An 18712-nucleotide genomic window follows, 5' to 3' on the forward strand; every position below is an offset into this window, starting at 1 on the left:
AATAAGGCTTGAAAGGAAAAGCACTGAGAGAAAACTATTAAGTAATAGAAAGGTAAGACCTAGTCAGGGCAAAAATGGTGACAGGTGATTGTGAATGGCTGAAATTTCAGAATCCAAAACCATCTGTCTGGATTAAGATAAAGACAGAGGAGGAGGCTGAAAATCCCTGAATTTGAGTTTTGGAAAAATCAGGGCACTGGTCTTTCCCAAATTCCAGAAAGAGGCAGAGGGCTCAAAACTTGAAGGAGAGAATTCTAGAACAAATGTAAGATGCCCCACTTGCCCCAGCAGGTGGTAAATGTGGGTGATTTTTTTTTTTTTTGGAATGGATAAGAAACACATTTAAAAATATGGAATGCTTCACGAATTTGCGTGTCATCCTTGCACAGGGGCCATGCTAATCTTCTCTGTATCGTTCCAATTTTTAGTATATGTGCTGCCGAAGCGAGCACTGGGTGATTTCTTTCTCTGTCATTTTCATGAAGTTCTCAGTAGGTGGTGAGAGTGGGAGGGAGTAGTGTTTAGAGGTGAAGGAGAGGATATACAAATAATTGAAGCTTTGCTGCTAGGAGGAGGCAGAAGGGAGGCCAGAGGAGGCAACGTGAGGGATGTGACATCTGAGCCAGGACTTCAGGGAGAGGTTGGATTTCAACAGGTGCGGGAGAGGGCGTGGGGCTCCAGCACAGAGACAGCCGAGGAGGTGGCTGAGCAGGTGGGTTCCCCTGGCCTTGGGGTGTGAGAGACAGGCAGGCTGGAGTCGTCCAGTCTGAGTGCCTGAGGGTTGACCTGGTGAGCAGTGGGGAGCCGTAGATGGTACTGGAACAGGGAAGAAGCCCCCATTGGTTGTTCTGTTTTGTTTAATGTTTATTTATTTATTTTGGCTGTGCTGGGTTCACAGGTATTTCTCTAGTTGCAGTCCGGGGGTTCCTCTCTGTTTGATACAGGCTTCTCATTGCGGTGTCTTCTCCGTTGTGGAGCACAGGCTGTAGGCGCTCCAGCTTCAGCAGTTCTGGCTCCCGGGCTCCAGAGTATAGCCCAGTAGTCGTGTGGCACAGGCTTAGTTGCTCCGTGGTGTGTGGGATGTTCCCGGATCAGGAATCAAACACTTGTCTACTGCACTGGCAGGCAGATTCTTTGCCAGGGAGCCACCAGGGAAGCCCTGGTTATTGGTGCTGTTGTTTTTAATCTTAATTTTTTTTTTTTTGGCTGTGCTGTGTGGCTTGTGAGATATTAGCTCCCTGACCAGGGATTGAACCTCAGCCCTTGGCAGCGACAGTGTGGAGTCCTAACCACTGGACCACTAGGAAATTCCCAGTTGGTTTGTTCTAAAGCACATTGGAGCTTAATTTTTTAAATTTAATTTTACTTTTAATTGGAGGATAATCACTTTACAGTATTGTGTTGGTTTCCACCATAAATCAGCATGAATCAACCATAGGTACATGTATGTCCCTCCCTCCTGAGCCTCCCTCCCAATTCCCATCCCATCCCACCCCTCCAGGCTGTCACTGGTGGGTGTCCTCATTGGTGCCTCACGGGATGTGGGTTTCTAGGGGACTGAGGAGGAGAGGAGAGGGTTTCAGCCCAGCTTTTCTGCCCTGAGAGATGGAGACAAGGAAGGAGGAGCAAGCTGAGAGGCCTGGGGATGTGGAATCACTGAGAGTAGGCTTCCTGGCTGTGCGACCTCAGGCAAGTTACATGATCCCTGTGGGACTCCATCCCTGGACAGATAAAATGCAGGTGATGACCAGGAGATGAGACGGCGTTTGCAGTGCCCCATGCTTGGTACAGAGCATGGGCTGGACAAGTGTCAGCACAAGTTTCAGGTTTGATTTGGGCTATCCTAGCAGTTCTCAACTGGGACAGATTGTTCACCCAGAGAACATTTGGCAATGTCTGAAGACACTTTGGGTTGTCAGACTGCAGAGTGGGAGGTGCTACAGGTGCTACAATCTAGTGGGTGGAGACCAGGGACGCTGTTCAGCATCCTATGATGCAAAGGATGTCCCCCACAGCAGAGAACAATCTGGCCCCAAATGTCAGCAGTGCCAAGGCTGAGACACCCTGACTTACCTTGAGTCTGAAAAAGACCTCTTGGCCATGCATGCAGACACCCAGGAGGCAGCTAGAACTATCACGAGCAGTGTGTCTGTGACTCACCTGTACTGGGAAGACAGTAGATGCCAACGTAATGTGTCAGTGATATTATTCCAGAAGTTGGACTGAGAAGAGGATGGGAAGAAGAAGTGTTGATCACAGCTGCATTTAGAAAGAGGACAGGCAGAGGCATGGAGCTGGAGGTGGAGATAGGTCACGTCGGGAAGTTGGAGGAAGCCAGGTAAGAAGCAGCATCACCTATGCCAGAGGTCAAGAGGCCCAGACACTAACAAGAGTCAGGACTGTGTGATTACCAAGTCACCAGAGTCCTCAGCCAGGCTCAACAGATTGAGGTCAGAGTAGGAGGGGAGGAAGTGGAGGCGGTGATTGGACTAGGGAGATGGTACCAGAAAGACACCTGGAAGTGAGTAAAGGTGGAGAGTGGCTCAGTATGGGGAAGGGCTCCAGAAGCCCACAGCAGGCTTTAAGGGGCAGAGATGAAAAGAAGAGAGCTTTCCTCATGGACTGAAGATGGTGCAACTACCATGGGAAAACTTTGGTTGTTCCTTTTTAGAGGAATAAAATTACCATATGAACCAAATTCCACTCCTAAGTATATGCCCAAAAGAACTGAAAACAGGGACTCACACAGACATATGAATATATATGTTTATAGCAGCATTATTTACGGTAGTCGGGAGGTGGCAACAATCCACGTGTCCATCAGTGGATGAATGGATAAACAATTATGCAGTATCTGTACAATGGAGCATCACTCAGCTAGGAAGGAGAGCGTGGGACAAATGGAGAGAGCAGCATGGAACATATACACTAACATATGTAAAATAGATAGCCACTGGGAACTTGCTGTATGACTCAGGGAACACAAACGAGGGCTCTGTGACAACCAAGATGGGTGGGATGCGGTGGGAAGAAGGAAGGAGGCTCCAGAGGGAGGGGACATATGTAGACCTATGTTGATGTATGGCAGAAACCAACACAATATTATGATTATCCTTCAATTAAAAATAAATAAAATTTTTAAAAAAGAATAAAGAAGCATTGATTCATTGACAGTGTGATGAACCTTGAAACAATTATGCCAAATGAAAGGAGCCAGACAGGAAAGGCCATACACTGTGTGATTCCACTTATATGAAATGTCCAAGAATAGGTAAATACATAGAGACAGAAAACTGATTAGTGGTTACCGGGGGCTTGATGGAGGGGCAATAAGGAGCCAATACCAAGCAGGGGATGGATATAAGATCTCCTTTTTGGGGTGATGAAAAATTTTGGAACTAGAGTGAAGTGAGGGTGACACAATATTTGTGAATATACTATGGCCACTGAATTGTACATTTTTAAATGATTAATTTTTATTGTTATTGTTCACTAGCTAAATCATGTCCAGCTCCTTGTGAACCCACAGGCTGCAGCATGCCAGGCTTTCCTGTCCTGCATTATGTCCTGGAGTTTGCTCAAATTCATGTTCATTGAGTCAGTGATGCCATCCAACCATCTCATCCTCCTCCTCCCCCTTCTTCTCCTGCCCTCAGTCTTTCCCAGCATCAGGGTCTTTTCCTGTGAGTCAGCTCTTCGCATCAGGTGGCCAAAGTATTGGAGCTGCAGCTTCAGCATCAGTCCTTCCAATGAATATTCAGGGTTGATTTCCTTTAGGATTGACTGGTTTGATCTCCTTGCAGTTCAAGAGACTCTCAAGAGCCTTCTCCAGCAACACAATTTGAAAGCATCAGTTCTTTGACACTCAGCTTTCTTTATGGTCCAACTCTCACATCTGTACATGACTATTGGAAAACCATTGCGTTGACTAGACAGACCTTTGTTGGCAAAGTGATATCTCTGCTTTTTAATATACTGTCTAGCTTTGTCAGAGCTTTTCTTCCAAGGAGGAAGTGTCTTTTAATTTCATGGTTGCAGTAACCACTTGCAGTGGTTTTGGAGCCCAAGAAAATAAAATCTGTCACTGTTTCCACTTTTTCCCCTTCTATTTGCCATGAAGTGATGGGACTGGATGCCATGATCTTAGTTTTTTGAATGTTTAGTTTTAAGCCAGCTTCTTCACCCTCATCTTTCACCCTCATTAAGAGGATCTTTAGTTCCTCTTCGCTTTCTGCCATTAGAGTGGTATCATCCACATATCTGAGGTTGTTGATATTTGCTTTCTTTGTAGTAGTGCTTCTTGTGACCCACTTGACTTCGCACTCCATGACGTCCAGCTCTAGGTGAGTCACCACACCATCCTGGTTATCCGGGTCATTAAAATCTTTTTTGTACAATTCTTCTGGGCATTCTTGCCACCTCTTCTTAATCTTATCTGCTTCTGTTAGGTCCTTACCATTTCAGTCCTTTATCGTGCCCATCCTTGCATGATATGTTCCCTTGCTAACTCCAGTTTTCTTGAAGAGATCTCTAGGCCTTCCGACTCTCTTATTTTCTTCTATTTATTTGCATTGTTCACTTAAGAAGGCCTTCTTAATCTCTCTTTGCTGTCCTCTCGAACTCTGTTCAGTTGGCTATATCTTCCCTTTCTCCCTTGCCTTTCAGTTCTCTTCTTTTCTCAGCAGTTTGTAAGGCCTCCTCAGACAACCACTTTGCCTTCTTGCGTTTCTCTTTTTTGGGGATGGCTTTGGCCACTGTCTCCTGTAGAGTGTTACAAATCTCTGTCCATAGTTCTTCAGGCATTCTGACTACCAGATCTAATCCCTTGAATCTATTCATCACTGCCACTGTATAATCATAAGGGATAACTTTATATTATGTGAATTTAACCTCAGTCTTAAAAAAGAGAGTTCTGAAACAGAGTAATCAAATGGGGTAATTTGAAAAGGGTTTAATAAAAGCACTATTTTCAAATGGATAATACAGTTGTCACCAGGAACCATTCTGAGACTGGAACCAAGAAGTAAGTGGTTACTACAACTTGGACCAGATCAGGCTATGTGGAAAGGACTACCTGGCAGGGGTCATGAACCTTTGGCCAAGAGCCTCAGCCTGCCTGCACAAACTACACGGGAAAGGGGATGAGGTAGAAATACACTGATCTCACTCTCCTCCCTCCCTCCCATGCCTGCTGTGGCTCCCCATTGGTTGAACCCATCTGTAAGTCACAAGGCAAAAGCGCTGCTTGAGTGGTCCTTAGCAGTCTCTCCTAGGACACAAAATAGGGGACAAAGACCTGGGGAGCTCTGGAGCCAAGATGAGAGCAGTTCAGGAGTTCTGGGTGAATAAGGGAGCAAACCGCCCTTTCCAACTCATCACTCACCACTTTCTTGCTCATAGTCCACACACCAGTCACTTGAGACCATTTTTCATCAAACTCACCAAGGCCATCTCCCATTTCAAAGCCTGTGTACATGCTGTTCCTTCTGCCTAGAATTCTGTTCCTTCTCACCTGCTCAGCTAACTTCTATTTATCCTTTAGGTCTCAGCTCTGAGGGCTTCCCCAGCTTCTGTCTTCAGTTCAAAAATCATACTCAAGGCAGCCATAGCTCCCATGCATCTTCAGTCACAGAAAAATTATTCTTGAAATGGTCTGTTTAGTGACTGTCTCCCTCTGGACAGGACTGAACTCCATGCAAGGAGACATTCTTTTTCATTCCATGCCTCTTTCCCAGCCCCAGCTGGCAGAGAGCACATGGTTATTCAACAAACAAGTTTGGGATTTCCCTAGCAGTGCAGTGGTTAAGACTCTGCACTTCCAATGCAAGGGGAGCAGGTTTGATCGACGGTCAGGGAACTAAGATCCCATATCCTTTGCAGCACAGCCAAAACATAAAAATAAATAAAATAACAATAAGAATAAATACAGTAAATTTTAAAAAGTAAAGAAATACTTTTAAAAGTCCCCAGAGACTACCAGATGTTGTTCTACAGTGAATAAAACAGAGCACATTCCTGATCTCTGGATATTATTTTTTTTTTAAAAAAAGCATGTGATTAGCAGCACATAATTTTTTATATAATTTTACTTTTTATTCATTTGGTCTGTGCAGGGTCTTCATTGCTGTGCAGGCTTTTCTCTAGTTGCAGGGAGTGGGGGCTACTCTCCAGAGCATGAGCTTACCATTGCAGTGGCTTCTCTTGTTGCAGAGCACAGACTCTAGGGCACATAGGCTTCTGTGGTTGCAGTTCCCGGGCTCTAGAGCACAGGCTCAATAGTTGTGGTGCAAGGGCTTAGCCACGCCATGGCATGTCGGATCTTCTAGAACAGAGGTCAAACTCGTGTCTCCTGCCTTGGCAGGTGGGATTCTTCACTACTGAGCTAACAGGGAAGCCTGCAACACATAATTTAAGTGGGTATTTTATGTGATATATGTTTCCTATGGAGGAACAATCTAGTGAGATAAGGAAAAGAGAAAGGCCTCTCTGAAAGTGAAAGTGTTAGTTGCTTGGTTGTGTCCGATTCTTTGCGATCCCATGGACTATAGTCCCCCAGGCTCCTCTGTCCATAGATTTTCCAGTCAAGAATACTGGAGTAGGTTGCCATTTCCTTCTCTGGGGGATCTTCCCGACCCAGGGATCAAACCAAGATCTCTCGCATTGCAGGTAGATCCTTTAGCATTTGAGCCACCAGGCTTCTCTGAGGAAGTGACATTTAAGCAGAGACCAGAAGGAAAGGGGTAATCCCGAGTGGTAAAGAATCTGCCCACCCATGCAGGAGACGCCAAAGACATGGGTTCAACCCCCGGGTCAGAAAGATTCCCTGGAGAAGGAAATGGCAACCCACTCTAGTATTCTTCCTGGGAAAATCCCATGGGCAGAGGAGACTGGCGGGCTACAATCCATGGGGTTGCAAAGATTCAGACACGAGTGATGTGCATGAATGTTCATTCAGAAGGGAAGAAGGCAGATATTTGGAGAAAGAGCTTACCAGGCAGAGGGCACAGTCTGTGCAAAGGTCCTGAGGGTGGACTGTGTCTTAAGGAACATCCAAGAGACCCATGAGTCTACAACAAGTTGAGCGTGGAGGAGAGTTGGAGGAGAAGAGGGTTGGGAGGTGAGAGCACAGATCGTGTGCATCCTTGTGGGCCACTGAAAAGATTTGCTGACAGATTGAATGCAGTGTGAGAGAAAGAAAAGTCATGGGTAACTCCAGAGTTTTTGGCCTGGGCCCATTTAGACTGGAATTTTCAATGGAGAATGAGAAAGATGGTTTTTACAGTTTTAGGTCTTGCATTTAGATCTTTAAACAACATTGAGTTTATTTTTGTATATGGTATGAGAGAATGTTGTAAACTCATTCTCTTACATATAGCTGTCCAGTTTTCCCAGCACCACTTGTTGAAGAGATTGTCTTCTCCATTGTATATTTTTGCCTCCTTTGTTTTAGACTAATTGGCCATTGGTATGTCGGTTTATTTCTGGGCTTTTTATTCTGTTCCATTGATCTATGTGTCTGTTCTACCATGCTGTTTTGATTACTGTAGCTTTGTGGTATACCCTGAAGTCTGGGAGGGTTATACCTCCAGCTTTGTTCTTTTCTCTTTTATTCTCAGGATTGCTTTGGCAATTCCAGGTCTTTTGTGGTCCCATATAAATTTTAGGATTATTTGTTCTAGCTCTGTGAAAAATGTCATGGGTATTTTTATAGGAGTTTTGGGCTTCCCCAATGACTCAGTGGTAAAGAATCTGTCTGCAGTGCTGGAGGCATAAGAGACATGGGTTCAATCCCTGGATTGGGAATATCCCCTGGAAGATGAAATGGTAACCCACTCCAGTATTCTTGCCTGACAAATCCCACAAACAGAGGAACCTGGCAGGCTACATGGGGTCACAAAGAGTTGGACAGTGGCTGAGCGCACACATGCCCTGAATCTATAGACTGCTTTCAGTAGTATGGCCATTTAAACAATATTGATTCAATCCTCTTGGCAACCACTAACTAGTCAGTTCTCTGTGTCTGTGACTCTGTTTCTGTTTCATACATGGGTTCCTTTGTGTCATATTTTAGATTTCACATATAAGTGATACCATACGGTATTTGTCTTTCTCTTCCTGACTTATTTCACTCAGGATGATAATGTCTAGTTGCATCCATGTTGCTGCAAGTGGCATTATTTTGTTCACACTGTTTCCATGTCTTCACCATCGTGAAGCTTTTACACTATTGTGAATAGTGCTGCTATTACCATAGGGATGTATGCACCTTTTTGTCCATATACATGCCCAGGAGTATATGGGCACGTATGCCATATACTCATGCCCATATGATTGCTGGATCATATGATAATTCTACTTTTAGTTTTCTGAGGAACCTCCATGCTGTTTTCCACAGTGCCTACACCAACTAACATTCCTGCCAATGGTGTAGGAGTATTCCCTTTTCTCCATATCCTCTCTAGCATTTTTTGTTTGTAGACTTTTTAATGATGGCGATTCTAACCTGTGTGACCCGTGTGAGGTGGTACCTCACTATAGTTTTTATTTGCCTTTCTCTAATAGTTATAGGCCAATATCTTTGCTGAATACAAGATGCAAAAATCCTCAACAAAATATTAGCAAACTGAGTCCAACAATTCATAAAAAGGATCATACAGCATGATCAAGTTGGATTTATTCCAGGGTCACAAGAACGGTTCCACATATGGAAATCAGTCAATGTGATATACCATATTTTAAAAAGGAAAGATAAAAATTATACAATCATCTCAACAACTGAAGAAAAAGCATTTGACAGAATTCTGCATTCATTCATGATGAAAATTCTCATTGAAGTTTACATCAATGTAATGATGTATGAAGACATACATCAACATAATAAGGTCTATTTATGATAAAATCACAGCCAACATAATGCTCAATGGTGAAAATTGAAAGCCTACATACTAAATTCAGGAGTAAGACAAGGATGTCCACTTTTTCTTCTGTTTAACATAGTACTGGAAGTCCTAGCCATGGCAATCAGAAACAAGAAAAAGAAATAAACCGTATTTGAGTTGAAAGGGAAGAGGTAAAACTGTCACTATTTGCAGATGGCATGATACTCTATATAGAGAACCCTAAAGTCTTCACTCCAAAACTTTTAGAACTAATAAATTCATCAAGGTTGCAGGGTGCATGATTAATAAACAGAAATCTGCTGTGTTTCTATACACTAATAATGAAATATCAGAAATAGAAAGTAAAAAAAAAAATCCAATTTAAAGTTGCATCAGCTTTTATATATAGATTGGATAAACAAGCTCTACTGTATAGCCCAGAGAACTATATTCAATATCCTATTATAAAACATAATAGAAAAGAACACTTTTTAAGAAGAATGTATATGTATGCATAACTAAATCAGTTCACTGTACAGTAGAAATTAACACAACATTGTAAATCAACTATACTTCAATTTTAAAATATTGATAAAAACAATAGCAAAGCAGACACTGGCCTGTAATTTTCTGTTTTGTGTCTTTTTTTGTTGTCTTTGTCTGGTTTTTGGTATCAGGGTAATGGTGTTCTCAGAGAATGAGTTTGGGAGTGTACCCTCCTCTTCAATTTTTTGCAGTAGTTTGAGAAGGATAGGTATTAGTTCTTCTTTATATATTTGGTAGAATTCCCCTGTGGGGTTGTCTAGTCCTAGACTGTTGTTTTCTGGGACATTTTTTTTTAAATTTCAGGTTCAATTTCATTTCTGGTGGTCAATCTGTTCAAATTGTCTGTTTCCTTTTGATTCAGTCTTGATAAAGTGTATGTTTCAGAAAGAGCAGGATGAATGAAAAGGAGAGAACTTCAGAGAAGACAAGGACTATACCAATATAGACCCAGGTGGAGATGTTTGCCAACAAAGGTCCGTCTAGTCAAAGCTATGGTTTTTCCAGTAGTCATGTCTGGATGTGAGAGTTAGACCATGAAGAAGGATGAGCGGGTGCCAGAGAATTGATGCCTTCAAATTGTGGTTCTGGAGAAGACTCTTAAGCATCTCTTAGACTGCAAGGAGATCAAACCAGTCCATCCTGATGGAAATCAACCTTGAATATTCATTGGAAGGACTGATGCTGAAGCTGAAGCTCCAATACTTTGGCCACCTGATTTGAACAGCCAACTCATTGGAAAAGACCCTGATGCTGGGAAAGATTGCAGGCAAAAGGAGAAGGAGGTGGCAGAGGATGAGATGGTTAGATAACATCACTAACTCAATGGACATGAATTTGAGCAAACCCCAGGAGATAGTGGAGGACAGAGGACCCTGGCTGCAGTCCACAAGGCCACAAAGAGTCAGACACAGCTTAGTGACTGAACAACAACAGTTGCTTTGAGGTGGGTGGAGGGAGGACAAGCCTTGGTCCTCAGAAACTAGAGAGGTGAACAGCATGTTTCCCTAAAACTAGGGGTGCTGCCAGGGAGTGTGGGAAGCTCAGAGGATCAAGGACTTCACCTTCTGTGTGTAGAGGGTTAGCTTCACTCCTCTCCTGCCTGGACAGAATCCTAGTAATCCAGTCACTCTGGGGACGGCAAAATGAACAATAGGGAACAAGGTGTCTTCTCTGGCCTTTGCCTAGAGTGACCCAGCCCCATCCCTTCCTCCACACACACCTGTCTCCATTTCCCCATAATTTGGGGCAGGGGTTAATCTCCACCTCCCCATACCAGGGCTTAGGGATAAAGGACTTATGAAATAGAGGATAAATGACACTGCTGATACTTCATTTTGATCTCCCCTAAGCCAATCAGTGAAGAAGGCAATGGCAACCCACTCCAGTACTCTTGCCTGGAAAATCCCATGGACAGAGGAGCCTGGTAGGCTGCAGTCCATGGGGTTGCTAAGAGTCAGACACGACTGAGCAACTTCACTTTCACTTTTCACTTTCATGCATTGGAGAAGGAAATGGCAACCCACTCCAGTGTTCTTGCCTGGAGAATCCCAGGGATGGCGGAGCCTGGTGGGCTGCTGTCTATGGGGTCGCACAGAGTCGGACACAACTGAAGTGACTTAGCTTAGCAGCAAGCCAATCAGACTCTATCCTTCTACACTTTAGCCAATTAAATGCTCTCCTGTCCTTCAGCTGAACAAATTCCAATCTCCTGTTTCTTATCCAATTAGACTCCACCCCCTCCCCCGCCCCTCCCTCACTCCTCAGTTCAGTTCAGTCACTCAGTCGTGTCCGACTCTTTGTGACCCCATGAATCACAGCATGCCAGGCCTCCCTGTCCATCACTAACTCCTGGAGTTCACCCAGACTCACGTCCATGGAGTCAGTGATGCCATCCAGCCATCTCATCCTCTGTCGTCCCCTTCTCCTCCTGCCCTCAATCCCTCCCAGCATCAGAGTCTTTTCCAATGAGTCAACTCTTCGCATGAGGTGGCCAAAGTACTGGAGTTTCAGCTTTACCATCATTCCTTCCAAAGAAATCCCAGGGCTGATCTCCTTCAGAATGGACTGGTTGGATCTCCTTGCAGTCCAAGGGACTCTCAAGAGTCTTCTCCAACACCACAGTTCAAAAGCATCAATTCTTCGGCGCTCAGCCTTCTTCACAGTCCAACTCTCACATCCATACATGACCACAGGAAAAACCATAGCCTTGACTAGATGAACCTTTGTTGGCAAAGTAATGTCTCTGCTTTTGAATATGCTATCTAGGTTGGTCATAACTTTCCTTCCAAGGAGTAAGCGTCTTTTAATTTCATGGCTTGAACTAACTCCTATTCATCCTTCAAAGCCCAGCTGCAGCAGCCCCTCCTCCACGAACCTTTCTATGCTTAATTCCTAGGCTGTACGCAAGCTCCCGCTGTGGGCTCTCCCAGCTAGCTCATGACTAGGTCTTTTGGGACCCCAGAATCTCCCAGCATGAGGCTAGGCACAGACCATTGGTATCATTTGACTAGCTACTGACCAATGAGTCCACAAACAAATCAATTTTGATATAGATTATCTGGAGAGGGAAAACTCAGAATTGAACTCTGGGCAGGGCATTAGTAAATCCCTTAAAATCATGTACAAAATCATGAGTTTAGTTTACCAGGGGAGACTGGGAGCCACAGCTTTCACCAGCTTTTGAAAAAAAAAAAAAAAAAGCGGGGGGGAGTAGTTAAGAGTTAAGGACTTTATTTGACAAATTGGAGGCCCACAGAGAGCCAGTGACTTGCCCAAGGTGACACGTCTGGTGGTGAGAACAGATCAGGATTTTAATTCCTGAGACCCTGTTGAGAGTTCTGGAACTTGAATGCCAAGCATGAAAAGGTCTTCACATTTGTCATCCAATTTGGGAGGAAAAAGAATTCATATTTATGATAAGGAACCTTGTGGTCACTCAGTTGACAGACATTTTTGAACATCTGAATACTCTGTGCAAGGCACTGGTCTCAGCCTGGAAATACAGTGCTGAGCACAACGGGTTCATGCCCTGCTGGAATTTATATTCAAGTTGTGGAGGCAGCAGTAAGTGAACAAATGAGGGGCTTCCCTGGTGGTCCAGTGGTTAAGACTGTGCTTCCACTTCAGGGGACATGAGTCCCATTCCTGGTCATGAGCTAAAGATCCCACATGCTGTGCAATGCTGCCAAAAAATAAATTTAAAAAAAAATTTAAATAAATGAATACGATAATGTCTGGTAAGGATCTTAGTAAGTAGGATGTGCTCACAGGAAGGACAAGGAACCTAGTTTAGATAAGGTGGTCAGAGCAGCCCTCTAAGGGGAAGTGATGTTTGAATGATCCCAGAACGATAGGAAGACAGAAAGAAGAGCATTCTGAGCAAAGGGAACAAGTGCAAAGGCCCTGGGGCTGAATGAGGGGAGGATCCTCAAGGAACAAGAGGTCAGTGGGCTGGAGTGGGGAACCCACGGGGAGAGGAGACCAGAGGTGGGGAAGGAAATCGATTGCAAAGATTGTAGAGTGTGCGGGGCAAAAATGAAAGACAAGGGTGATGGGTGCCTCAAGGCAGAGGGACCAGCGGGTTCCAATGCCTAGAGGCAAGGAAGTGCCTGGGCCAGGCCTATTTGGGGCACCAGAAGTCATCCTGCCTTCGGCTGTGCTGATATAAAGTGTAGAACAGGAAAGAGAAGTGAACAGTTAGGGGCAAAGGTAACCTCCTCTGGGGAACCGATTGTCGTTCATGACCACAAGCCACCCCAGGCTGATTCAGCAAGATTCTCTGTTATCAAAGTTATCAGCTCCCCAATTGCTATGTGATTTTGGCAATATACTCACTCTTTTGAGCCTGAGTTGATCACTTTTTTTTGATTCATCTTTAAATCAAAGGCCTGCTTTATTTTTTGGCCATGCTGCATGGCTTGTGGGGTCTCAGTTCCCTGACCAGTGATCGAACCCAGGCCCTCAGCAGTGAAAGTGTAGAGTCCTAACCACTGGACCGCCAGGGAATTCCCTCAAAGGTTTATTTAACACAAGCCCCATCATCTGCCTACATTCTCCACATTCATTCTCCACGTTAAGATAGGGACTCAGATGATAGAGGGGCTTCCCAAGTGGCGTTAGTGGTAAAGAACCTGCCTGCCAACGCAGGTGCACATGAGAGATGCTGGTTCGATCCCTGGGCCAGGAAAGATCCCCTCAAGGAGGGCACAGCAACCCATTCCAGTATTCTTGCTTGGAGAATTCCACAGACAGAGGAGCCTGGCTGGCTACAGCCTGCAGGGTTGCACAGAGTTGAACACAGCTAAAGCTACTGAGCATGCATGCAGATGAAAGAGGGAGATGGAGATTCAGAGTATACCTTGCCCAAGTTGGGAGTTAAACCCAGATCTATCAGATTCCAGGGATGGTGAGGCTATGGGAGTACAATCCTAAGACCCTCCTTAGCAAGTGTCTGGCACCCAATGGTCACTAAGCAGATGGGAGCTATTCTAAGGTCATTAAACTCAGGGTGGTGTGTTACCTCTCCCAGCCTCAGTTTTTTTGGCTGCCAAATGGAGACTTAGAATTCTCTCCTCACTGGCTTTGGGAGGCATCAGAGATACCAAGTGTGTAAAAATAAATGGTGGAGTTTCATGATCTCTCAAAAGATTAAACATCCTAGTAATTCCACTCCTAGATGGAAACCCAAAAGCACTGAAAACTGTACTCAAACAAGTGCAAGCACACACCCACGTTCATAGCTGCTGCTGCTGCTGAGTCACTTCAGTTGTGTCCGACTCTTAGCGACCCCATAGACTACAGCCCACCAGGCTCCTCCATCCATGGGATTTTCCAGGCAAGAGTACTGGAGTGGGGCACGTTCATAGCAGCCCTGTTCAAAGTAGCCAAAAGTGGAAGCAACCCAGATGCCCATCAAATGATGACTGGAGAAACAGAAAGTCAAATATCTACAGAAAAGAAAATTATTCATCCATAAAATAGAAGGAAGCTCTGACATAAGCTACATGTAGATGAACCTCAAAAGCATTATGTTGAGTGAAAGAAGCCAAACAAAGAATGTCCCATAATGTATGATTCCATTTTTATGAAATGCCCAGAATAGGTAATTCTTAGAGACAGGAAGCAGATTAGTGGTTGCCAGAGGCTGGGGAGGGAGAGGGGAAGGAGGAAATGGGGAGTGATTACTTAATCAGTATGAGGTTTCCATCTAGGGTGATGAAATGTTTTGGAACTAGATAGAGATAATAGCTGCCCAACATTGTGAATGTACTAAATGATACTGGATTGTTCACTTCGAAATGATTAACTTTATGGTACATGGATTTCACCTCATTAATAAATAAATTAGATATAATTCATAAGTAGGTTGATGTTATTTCATATCATTCATACCTTTGCTCCAAGCATAAGATAGATACATTATTATTCACATTTAGAGATGGAAAAATTAAGGCACAGAGAAAGGAGGGGCTCCACCCAGGGAGTAGGGAGGCCCGAATTGGACCTGGGGTCTCTCTGCCCTCAATCATGCTCCACTCCTCTGCCTGGAAGCCAAACGGGTGACTCACAGTGAACACATCAGCCTTAGAGCACAGGTGATTTAGCAAGAGGGCAAACAGGAGAATCCAGAATACTGGCTAGCTTGACCTGGTTCTTTTCCTCTGGCCCAGGAGGACCAGCTGGGGAGGCCCAGAGCTAAGGGACTGTCCTGTGTTCAGGCAGAAAACCTTCTGTTATTGTCACCTTTCTGTTCTCAGTCCTGTGCTGAATGCCCCTGCTGCTGCTAAGTCGCTTCAGTCGTGTCTGACTCTGTGCGACCCCATAGATGGCAGCCCACCAAGGCTCCCCCGTCCCTGGGATTCTCCAGGCAAGAACACTGGAGTGGGTTGCCATTTTCTTCTCCAATGCATGAAAGTGAAAAGTCAAAGTGAAGTCACTCAGTCGTGTCTGACTCTTAGCGACCCCATGGACTGCAGCCCACCAGGTTCCTCCGTCCATGGGGTTTTCCAGGCAAGAGTACGGGGTTGCGTTAAGACTCAATTCTGGAGCCAGCAATCAAGGAGCTCCCAGTCTGGAAAATATGGAGCTTGAGACACTCTCAGCCTCTCGATGTCAGGACTGAACCAGAGGAAGGACTCTGGAGCTGGGAAAGGCAAGAAGGGGAAGCCTGAGGAGAAGGGAAGCCTTCCTGGATGTTGGGGGTGGGTTTTGAAGTATGTATAGGAGTCCATCAGGGATCCCAGGTGGCACTAGTGGTAAAGAACCCCCCTGCCAATGCAGGAGACACAGAAGACATGGGTTCAATCCTTGGGTTGAGAAGATCCCTTGGAGAAGGAAATGGCAACCCACTCCAGTATTCTTGCCTGGAGAATCCCATGAACAGAGGAATCTGGCAGGCTGTGGTCCATAGGGTCACAGAGAGTCAGACACGACAGAGGCGACTTAGCACACACGCATGCATAGGAGTCCATCAGGTCAAATGAAAAAGCTTGTGAGTATTTTACACACTCACATACTTTACTAGGGAGAATGCAAAGTGATATGCGTCCTGGAGGGGGGAAATTAGTAAATATCTGGCAAAATTATACATGTATTTATCCACTTAGAGGAATATACCCCAATAAAAGCTTTTTCACAACAAAGGAAACTATAAGCAAGGTGAAAAGACAGTCTTCAGAATGGGAGAAAATAATAGCAAACAAAGCAACTGACAAAGAATTAATCTCAAAAATATACAAGCAATTCCTGCAGCTCAATTCCAGAAAAATAAATGACCCAATCAAAAAATGGGCCAAATAACTAAACAGACATTTCTCCAAAGAAGACATACAGATGGCTAACAAACACATGAAAAGATGCTCAACATTATTCATTATCAGAGAAATGCAAATCAAAACCACTATGAGGTACCATTTCACACCAGTCAGAATGGCTGTGATCCAAAAGTCTACAAGCAATAAATGCTGGAGAGGGTGTGGAGAAAAGGGAACCCTCTTACACTGTTGGTGGGAATGCAAACTAGTACAACCACTATGGAGAACAGTGTGGAGATTCCTTAAAAAACTGGAAATAGAACTGCCTTATGACCCATCGATCCCACTACTGGGCATACACACCGAGAAAACCAGAATTGAAAGAGACATGTGTACCCCAATGTTCATCACAGCACTGTTTACAATAGCCAGGACATGGAAGCAACCTAGATGTCCATCGGCAGATAAATGGATACGAAATCTGTGGTACATATACACAATGGAACATTACTCAGCTGTTAAAAAGAATACACTTGAATCAGTTCTAATGAGGTGGATGAAACTGGAGCCTATTATACAGAGTGAAGTTAAGTCAGAAAGAAAAACACCAATACTGTATACTAACACATATATATGGAATTTAGATAGATAGTAACGATAACCCTATATGTGAAACAGCAAAAGTGACACAGATGTATAGAACAGTCTTATGGACTCTGTGGGAGAGGGCAAGGGTGGGATGATCCAAGAGAATAGCACTGAAACATGTATATTACCATATGTGAAACAGATCACCAGTCCAGGTTCGATGCATGAGACAGGTGCTCGGGGCTGGTGCACTGGGATGACCCAGAGGGATGGGATGGGGAAGGAGGTGGGAGGGGGGGTTCAGGATGGGGAACACATGTACACCCATGGCTGATTCATATCAATGTATGGTAAAATCAATACCATACTGTAAAGTAGTTAACCTCCAACTAAAATAAATAAATTTTTTAAATAAAAAAGAAAGGATGAGTGAAAAAAGTTTTTCATAGCAGCACCATTTAAATTGCCAAAATATTGGAAAGTTCCATATGTCCAATGGTAGGGAGCAGTTGAATAAACTGTGGCACGATCACATGGTGGAGCACTACGCAGCTGTAAAAAAGAAAGTGGAAGTGCTCTGTATACAAGAAAGGGAGAGAAAGAGAGAGAAAAAAACATGAAAAATTGTAAATTGTTACTGAAAGGACGGGAAAGAACATGATGGAGGGTTCTCCATCCAAGAATAGAAGCTAGATGTCTCTCTATATATCTTATGCTGTAGATCTGATTTTGGAACCATACAAGTATTTTGAGGGCAAGAGGAGAAGTGGGTGACAGAGAATGAGGTGATTGGATGGCATCACTGACTCAATGGACATGAGTTTGAGCAGACTCTGGGAGATGGTGAAGGACATGCAAGCCTGGTGTGCTGCTGTCCATGGAGTCGCAATGAGTTGGACATGACTGAGCAACTGAACAACAACAAAATCATATTAGATTTAAAAATCAGTCCCCTCACTTCATACCCATTAAGATAGCTAATATAAAAAAAAAAGAAAATAACAAGTGTTGGTGAAGATGTGGAGAAATCAGAACCATGTACATGGTTGGTAATATGGTGCAGCCACTCTGGAGAAGAGAATGATGTTCCTCAAAGAAGTAAACATACAATTACCACATGATCCAGCAATTTCACTCCTGGATATACACCCGAAAGAAGTCAAAGCAGGAACCTAAATAGATGTTGTACATGCATATTCATAGCAGAACTAAGCTGCATTTTTTATAGTACAATATTCAGTTTTTGTTCAGTCATTCAGTGGTGTTGGACTCTTTGCGACCCCATGGATTGCAGCATGCCAGGCTTCCCTGTCCTTCACTATCTCCTGGAGCTTGTTCAAGATCACGTCCATTGAATCGGTGATGCCATCCAACCATCTCATCTTCTGTTGTCCCCTTCTCCTCCTACCCTCAATCTTTCCCATCATCAGGGTCATTTCCAATAAGTCAGCTCTTCACATCAGGTGGCCAAAGTGTTGGAGTTTCAGCTTCAGCATCAGTCCTTCCAATGCATATTCAGGGTTGATTTCCTTTAGGATTGACTGGTTTGATCTCCTTACAGTCCAAGCGACTCTCAAGAGTCTTCTTCAACAGCACAGTTCAAAAGCATCAATCCTTCAGCACTCATTCTTCTTTATGACCCAACTGTCACATCCATACACAATTACTGGAAAACCATAGCTAAGAATATACGGAAATTTGTTGGCAAGGGGATCGCTTCTTCTTTTTTTTTTTTTCTTACTACCTAGTTTTGTCGTAGCTTTTCTTCCAAGGAGCAAGTGTCTTCTAATTTCATGGCTGTAGTGATTTTGGAGCCCAAGAATATAAAGTCTGTCACTGTTTCCATTGTTTCCCCATCTATTTGCCATGAAGTGATGGGACTGGATACCATGATCTTAGTTTTTTGAATGTTGAGTTTTAAACCAGCTTTTTCACTTTCCTCCTTCA

The 18712-nt window shown here is 44.1% G+C and overlaps 1 non-coding gene across 1 annotated transcript; it reads right to left on the bottom strand.

Annotated features, from left to right (window-relative positions):
* Positions 1-344: 344 nt before the first annotated feature.
* Positions 345-452, bottom strand: LOC133252256 (U6 spliceosomal RNA). Its single transcript, XR_009737868.1, has one exon. It is a non-coding gene; the product is annotated as a U6 spliceosomal RNA (small nuclear RNA).
* Between the last annotated feature and the right edge of the window lie 18260 nt (positions 453-18712).

Source organism: Bos javanicus, chromosome 7 (genome assembly GCF_032452875.1).
Source record: "Bos javanicus breed banteng chromosome 7, ARS-OSU_banteng_1.0, whole genome shotgun sequence".
Taxonomy (NCBI): Eukaryota; Metazoa; Chordata; class Mammalia; order Artiodactyla; family Bovidae; genus Bos; species Bos javanicus.